We start from the raw sequence: 7,816 nt of genomic DNA, 5'->3' as shown, positions 1-7,816 counted from the left end.
TCTTTCCCTGTAGAGTAGGATTTTTTCATGCCAAGCACCATACTGGGCACCTTGCTGAACCCAGAGCAGCTTCCAGCTCTGAACTCAGATGTGATGTTTATGTATTTTTTTTCTGAGGTTTCATGACTGTACTTGGCATCCCAAGCTTCTCATGCAAACCTGGAGAGGCTAGCAGCAGGGTCAGACAGGTTGGTGAGTGCTCACTATGCGTCCCACCATTTTCCTATGGCTCCCCTGTCCCCCACCTTCAGACAGGCCCTGCCCCACACACACCTCTGGGCCCATCCATGTCCACTGCAAATGGCTATCTTCTTACCTTCTGCGACTTTAGCATGGAAGGCTGTGTCCAGATCTTTCCCTGCTTGGATTTACCTCTTGCCTTGATATTATTTAATTATTAGAGTCAGCTCAAGAGAGCATTTGGCAAGGGGAAGAGTGAAGGAGTCCAAATGAGAAAGTGTTCTGATACAAAAGTTCATCTTTTGTGTAGTGTTTGGGGTCTTGGAGCTTCCATTTTGGGTTGACATTTTAAAATATATCTCTGAGAAGACCAGGAAGGGAATTGATGACGACACTGCATTTCTGAAGCCTTTTCACAAGATGGCTGAGGAGATGATTTATCATATTTATTCACTGCAACTTGGCAGTTAATGCTGGGGCCTAGGTTGGGCTGCATACTCTACTGCTTGGCTTTGGTTTGATGCCTCTCCCTCGCTTGCCTTTACCCCTGGCTCTTCTTCCTGTCCCAGCAGCTCCAGCCTGTATCAGGTGATGATCCCTCTGTGGCTGCAAGAGTGATGGATGGAGCAGTCTGTAGCTGGGCAGTAGCCAGGTGACATCACATAGTTTTACTTCACTGTTTCCTCAGAATGAACTGGGTCAAGTGTATTCAGGCAGAAAGGCCACATGTGGCTCAATACCAGGCTGTAGCCCTTGAAGCATGAAGTATGACCATGGGCAGGACTGAGGCCCAACAGCAGGCCAGTCAGCCCAGTGGCTGAGCTCTCACATAAACCAAGCCCAGCAGCACTCCCATGATCCACAGCTCCCTCCTAAAGGGGAGAAGGCATTTGTCTTTATACTTCCAGAGTGAATCTGCAAATAGAGCAAATCAATTCGGTAGGGTTGTTTGAGTCCTAGAAACTTTGCCCTTATAGGTATCCATTAGTGCCAGTTCGGATTTGACGGCGGGGACCCTACCTACTTAAAGTCTTATTTCAGAACCTAGACAAAAAGCTGGCTTTTGAACTCACAGCAAGACAGAATATAGAGATGAGTAGAATGAGCAATCACCAGCACAGTGATCACTAGCACATGGTCAGAATGGAGATATGAACGGTGGGCTGTCCCCTCTGGATACAATGGGATATTCAAGGGATAGGTGGAACATTGCCTCAGGGAAATTAGAGAAACTGTTATATTGATTATCTATTGCTGTGTAACAAGTAGTCCCTGAAAATTAGTAACTTAAACAAGAATATTAAATTAGAATAAAATTATTTATTCTCTCATGGTTTCTGTGAACCAAGAATCCAGGAGCAATTCTGGCTTGAGGTCTCTCATGAGGACACAATCAGATGTTGGTTAGACCACAGTTTTATGAAGGCTTGACTGGACCACAAGAGCTGCTTCCTAGATGGTGCCCTCCACTGATGCTGGTTGATGGTGAGAAGTTTCTGTCAAGTACATGGGCCTCTCACAGGCTGCTGAGCGTCCTCACAGTAAGGTGACTGGCTTTTCTCAGGGCAATTGATCCAAGAGTACAGACAGAAGCTCTGATGCTTTTTATTTAAAAATTTTTTTTAAATGTTGCCAACTATTTTATTCAACACATTTTCTATATACAAGTGAATTATTATGTTTTCTATAAATTAAGGAAAATGATATTGTTACACATGTTTTAGAAAGTTGAATAATTTTTAAACTTTAATTTTATGATTGATTATTTACATTCAATCACTGTATATCTCCGATGCCTTTTATGACCCTGCCTCAAAACTTGCACACCATCAAGTCAGCCTCATTCTACTGTGGTCACGCAGGTCACGCCTGAGTCAATGTGGGAGTGGACTGCTCAAGGCTAGGACTATCTCAGGGGAAAAAAGTCAGTAGGGACCATCTCAGAAGCTGGCTGCCACTGGAGGGGAAATGCTATTTGGAAATCCAGGAAAAAAGGACTTGAGGATGAGTATTGTAAGAGAAGAACAAAGAACAGAAACAGGCATCAGAACAGGAATTTGGGGACCAGAGCTCAAGCCATGGACCAGCTCACTTGGATCACAGCATGGATTAGGAACTCATGCACAGGAGACTCGTCACCTTAAGAGAGTCTGCAGGGGAAGTGATGTGACTCAGCCCATAGCACTGGTAGATCCCATGTAGGTATCTATGGGAGGATTTGTGAGCCAGACAGGGGACCACTGTTTATCTCTGGGCATGATTCTTAGGCAGACTAACAGGGCATCTGACTTGATGCAGCCCTGAGGCTGCTCAGGAGCTTCCTTTCTCAAGTCAGGATCAGTCCTGAAGAGAGAGTGGCTACCTGTACCAAGAGAACTCAGAGGTCTGGAGAAATAGCACAGGCTCTGGCTGTATCTGTTCTGGGGCTGTGGGATGGATTCTGACCCATGTTCTTAGGAGGCAAAGGGTTGCCTGGGACTGGCTCTGGTTTTCAACTGTGTGAACGAACACTGTGCTCCGGAGACAAGAACACTGAGGATGTGTAAGCAAACTGGTAACAGCCCGTTGGACCTTTTCATGTACCTCTACCCATCAGCACCTCAGAGTAATCTAAAAAATTGTCCCCTTACATTTGTACCCAAATCTTAACTTTCCAAAGTTCTTTATCAACATTTCTTTTGATGCTTTCACCATAAACTGAAGCTAGAGACAAGATAATATAATTAATGTTATTGAATAGATGAGAATATTGAGGCAAGAAAACCTATCCAGAATCACTTGACTGAGGCCAGCACTCTAGCATACTCCACACACACCTTGACCTTGAAGTCAGCAAAGCAGTACTCCCAAAGTACTGTTCACCACATGCTCCAGGAAAGAAGAACCAATCTGGGATCTCAAGCAATGAGGAAAGACCTCAACTCTCACAAGGCAGCCATAAGGACTTTCAGTCCTAGACCTACATATTTTTATGATTTCTTAAAAAAATGAAACCCACCATTTTATACATATTCTCAGCACATATCCTACATACAAGCTCATGTTGCTCCTGGCACTGAGCACACAGGGTTTCTATAGTAGGTTCCCTTTTTGTCTCCTGATTGGGCTATTCCTCACTGTCAGATGAATTGCCTATCATCTGCTTTGGACTTTCCAGCACTAGCAGATGCAGGGTGGGAAATGTATTGACTTGAAGATATTTTAGTAGCCAAGGTTCTTTCCAGACCAAGCTGCTGAATGAACAGCCATGCCCCTAGACTTTATGTACACTGGTTAGGCTCAGTATAGCTTGCAGTATTAGTAGGAGTGCATGCCCTGCTTGGGCTTCTGCAGAACAGCCTATGCCTCTGGGAACCTAAAGTCTGGGACTAGGCAGAAGGGATGAGTGCTATCAGCTGGGACCAGCTCCTCCATCATATTGTGAGGGTAGAGGAGGAGAATTCTCTGATGCCTCCTCTCCGCACAAGATTCTTGGGCTTTGTAGCATCCTTCTGGCTTGGTTGTAAGAGAAGATCATCTCGTGGAGGACTGGGGAAGAGTTAACCCTCTTGAAATACCAACTTTGTGCCAGACACAAATGCAGATGCTCCCTTCCAAACACTTGTGTGCAGTGGACCCTTTTGTCTCTGTGTTACAGATGAGGAGATGAGGCTTCCTGGAGGCAGTCACTTGCCCAGGATCCTGCTGCCCAGAGCTGCTGGAGCCAGCATTTGAATAGAAACTTCTGTAGCTCCTCATTCACACTTGCCCCTCACCATGCTACCACCCTGAGAAGGGAATCTGAAATATTCAAATAAAAGGAAACCATTCCTCCTTATAGAAATGTAGCACTTAAATGCTCTGGAAAGAAAATTTGGTCTAGCCAAGTTGCCCTGAGTTCCCAAGGTGAGAGGGGGCAAGTCTCTTGATGGTGGTAGGAGCTATACCGCAAGAAAGGACAACATTTGCTGAAGGTACCAGCACAGGGGGGTCTAGTATTTCTCAGCACATGGTCTGAGAGCTGGCCACCTGTGGTGTGGGAGACTTTTTAAAACATTCATGAAAATGTTTGCATGTCTGGTTTCAGCCTGACTTAGCAATTTGCTTGTATAAACTCTGTGCTTCCTCTTGGTGGCCCAGAGGGCCCAGATTAAGAATTTTATGAACATTCTGCTGTGTTTAGTCTGTTATACCTGGAATATCTATTTCACTAACCCAGATGGTGCTATTACCACACACAAATACTGCAATGGCAGGGAACTATATGAATAAGGGTAACTAGTAAACCACAGCACTTCACTTTAGCCAACCGGACTGGAATAGGAAGCCAGTAAATCCCCTCCTCATATTGCCCACCATTTTGTCCTCCTGCCTATGAAACTAGAATTTCTGGCTTTGTGGTTTTTGTACTTCTCTCTGCTTTGGGGGCCAAAGTGGGCATTGGGGTGAACATTGGGTTGTTTCAGCTTTTAGCTGAGAATACCACTGGTCTCTGTGCCTTCTTAAGGGTAGAGGAAACCATAATTTCTCACTTCCCTACTCTCTCTCTCTCCCATTCTTTTCTCTTTCACTGTTAATTTCCCTTTTTTTTTTTTTTCTTGTAGAAGAGTTACAGTCATCCATGGACTATTCTATCTGAATGGGCTGCTGCTGCCTATCCCAGAGGTCATTCCTTACTAAACTATGCTGCATTTCTGGTCATCGAGAAGAAAGTGGAGCAGCCACTTTGGTTTCCTGAAAGCAGCATGGAGTTTCAAGTACTTCTCTTATGTATCTGCCCAGCCCTCATGCCACCAGCCTCCACAAGCACACAGGTCCCTGCAAAGCACATTATCAGTGTGAAGAAATAATGAATGGATCAATTATTTAAATAGTTCTTTTAATTCTAATTCTTTTCTTTTTTCTATAGCAATCCATCATGCAGGCAGTAGTTCTTTTCCCCTAGAAGTTGTTCGTTGGCTACAAAACTTAAGCATAGTTTCAATGAGTCTTAAAGAGTTCTCCCTCTCCTCTCTTACTAGGGATCTTTTCAAGCCCTAGAGAGGGAGGCCTACTATGTGTTTCTTCCTCCCCAAGCTCTAAGTGAAAAGGTCATCAGCTCACTAGCTAATGACAACTTCAAGGACTGCCAAAAAAATGTTGATATGATGAGAACAATCATCAACCATATTCCTGTTAAAATTTTCTGTAGCATTTTGCTTTAAAAATTATTTCATGTTCGTGATTTCATTTGGCATTCACAAAACAAAACCAAAACCAAAAATAAAACTCATGAGGTTGATGTGGCAAATATATACAACCGTTTTGTGGATGTGGTTCTGAGTTGTTAAGTGGTTTGCTAGTGCTTACATAGGTGGGTGGTGAAAGAGCTGGGCCTGCCAGCAGGTTTCTTCCTCAGTAGGTTGGCGTTCTTCCTGGGAATCCTGTCTACTGCTTGACTTTCTCCTACTGGAAGCCAATCAGCCACTTTGTTTAAAGGTCAAAACTGGCTGTAGTGAAAATGTGTGTTTACACAAAAATTTGTAAATGATTATGCGTAGTATCTTTATACATAATTGTTGAAAATTGGAAACAATCCAACCTTCATCCACAAATGAATGGAAAGGCAGAATGTGGTCTATCCAAGTGATGGAATATCATCGGACCATCTAAAGGAAGAGAGTGCTGATCCATGCTACAACATGAATAAACCCTAAAAATACTATGCTAACTGAAAGAAGTCATTCACAAAAGGTCACATATTGTATGATTCCATTTACATGAAAGATCAGAAGAGGCAAACTGTAGAAATGTGAAGTAGATTGTCCAAGGTTAAGAGCTGGGATGTGGGACTTAATACAGATCACTAGTGTGTAGATGGTAACAGTGTTCTAAAGTGGATTGTGATGGTGGGCTAGTGGGTAGCTTAGAGGCCAGGCATCTGGTTCCTCTATGGCTGACATCAAGGTTCTGGTTGGCTTGAAACTCACACTGGGGGTATGTACTCTGTGCCCAAAATCCTGAAAGGGTACTGATGGAGAAAGAATTGAGGCATGGCCATCCCTCCTGAGGAGCACGGTGATTTTTCACTTTCCTTCTCTTTCTGTCTCTCTCCAGCCAGTGCTCTCTGGCAAATAAAACAAACAAACAAAAAAGGATTGTGTAACCCTGTAAGTATTAAAAAACTCATTGAATGTTATACTTTACAAGAGTGAATTTTTTGATATATGAACTATATCTTGATAAAACGATTTTTTTAAACACTGGCTCTGGCCTGGGAGTCTTATAACCTCCTTTGCCTATGACTTCCCCCAGGACTTTAAAGCTCAGAGTGTTCAACACTGGCTACTCTGACCTTATCCGAAGATGAGCTATTCTTCTAACTCTGCCTCCTCGAAGTTGTGAGGCAAAATTAGGGACCTCCATATTCCCAAATACAAAGTACTAGAGGTTATGTTCTGTGCTTATTTTTGTTTAAGGGAGATTTGTACTATGGGGCACATGCCCTTGCTAGAAAGACAGAGAGATAGAAAGAGAGAAATCACCCCCTGGAGGGATGGCCACACCACCATCCCTTCTCCTCCATTCTCCTTGGGATTTGGGGCATGCATGCACACATACCTGGACTGATTTTAAGCTGCTGAATCTGGGACTCAAACCATGGTTGACTGCATGGGAGTCCAGTGATGTAACTATTATGCCATTTGGTGGTCCCCATGTTCTGTGCTGCTTAAATGTCGATGTGCATTTGGATTGCCTGAAGGTTTTAATGCAGATTCTGATTTATTAGGTCTGGGACAGAGTCTGAGAATCTGCATTTCTCTCTTTTTAAAAATTAATTAATTAATTAATTATCGTTATTTAATTTGACCAGAGAGAGACAGAAAGAGAAAGTGAGAAAGCAAGCCACCAGTCTGGGACTCAAACCATGGTTGGTTATGGTGAAATCCAGTGCCTTAACCATTATGCCACCTGCTGACCCAAGAATCTGCATTTCTAACAAGTACCTCAGTGATGTCAACATTGTTATGGTCCACACTTTGGGAAGGGGGTAGTTCACTTAACCAGCTAATTAGATATTCACATTCCTCCTATTGGTTTTCCACATGACAATGCAGCCTTTGACTCCTCAGTGTTAACCTCACTGCACGAGTCAATCCAATACCAGGATCTGTTTAAACATAGGCAATCAAACATATTTTTCCCACTCTTCATTGAATTGTTAGGTGCTAATAATGGAGGTTTATTAACCATTGCTATCAACCAACTTTGCGACATCCTCCAATGAACAGTAATCCTGGTAGCAGGTACCTAACAGCTTGTTTGAATAATTTCTTTGAACTAAATGAATCGGCCATTTGTTTTAGCATTGTAGGAAAAATCCTGAGTTGTGCTACATTTGAACTTCCTCAGTCATAATTTAAACACTTAAAATGCACAAGTTTAATTTCTAGTTTTAAAACACTAGATAGCTTTCCATTTTGAGGACTGAGAAGGTCCAGAGGATGGTGAACAGTCCAATGATCTGTGATAAAGTTAAGTAACAACTCACATTTTATTGCATAAGCAAGTGGCTCATGTCCGCGACATACGACACACCACATCTACACCTCAGGAAGAAACGTGAGTGAGACACTGCCTGTGCCCACAGAGAGGCCTTTATCCTGGAGAGGGAGAG

Source organism: Tupaia chinensis, unplaced genomic scaffold (assembly GCF_000334495.1).
Source record: "Tupaia chinensis unplaced genomic scaffold, TupChi_1.0 Scaffold148108_1, whole genome shotgun sequence".
Classification (NCBI taxonomy): Eukaryota; Metazoa; Chordata; class Mammalia; order Scandentia; family Tupaiidae; genus Tupaia; species Tupaia belangeri.
Note: the sequence above shows the minus strand (reverse complement) of the source record.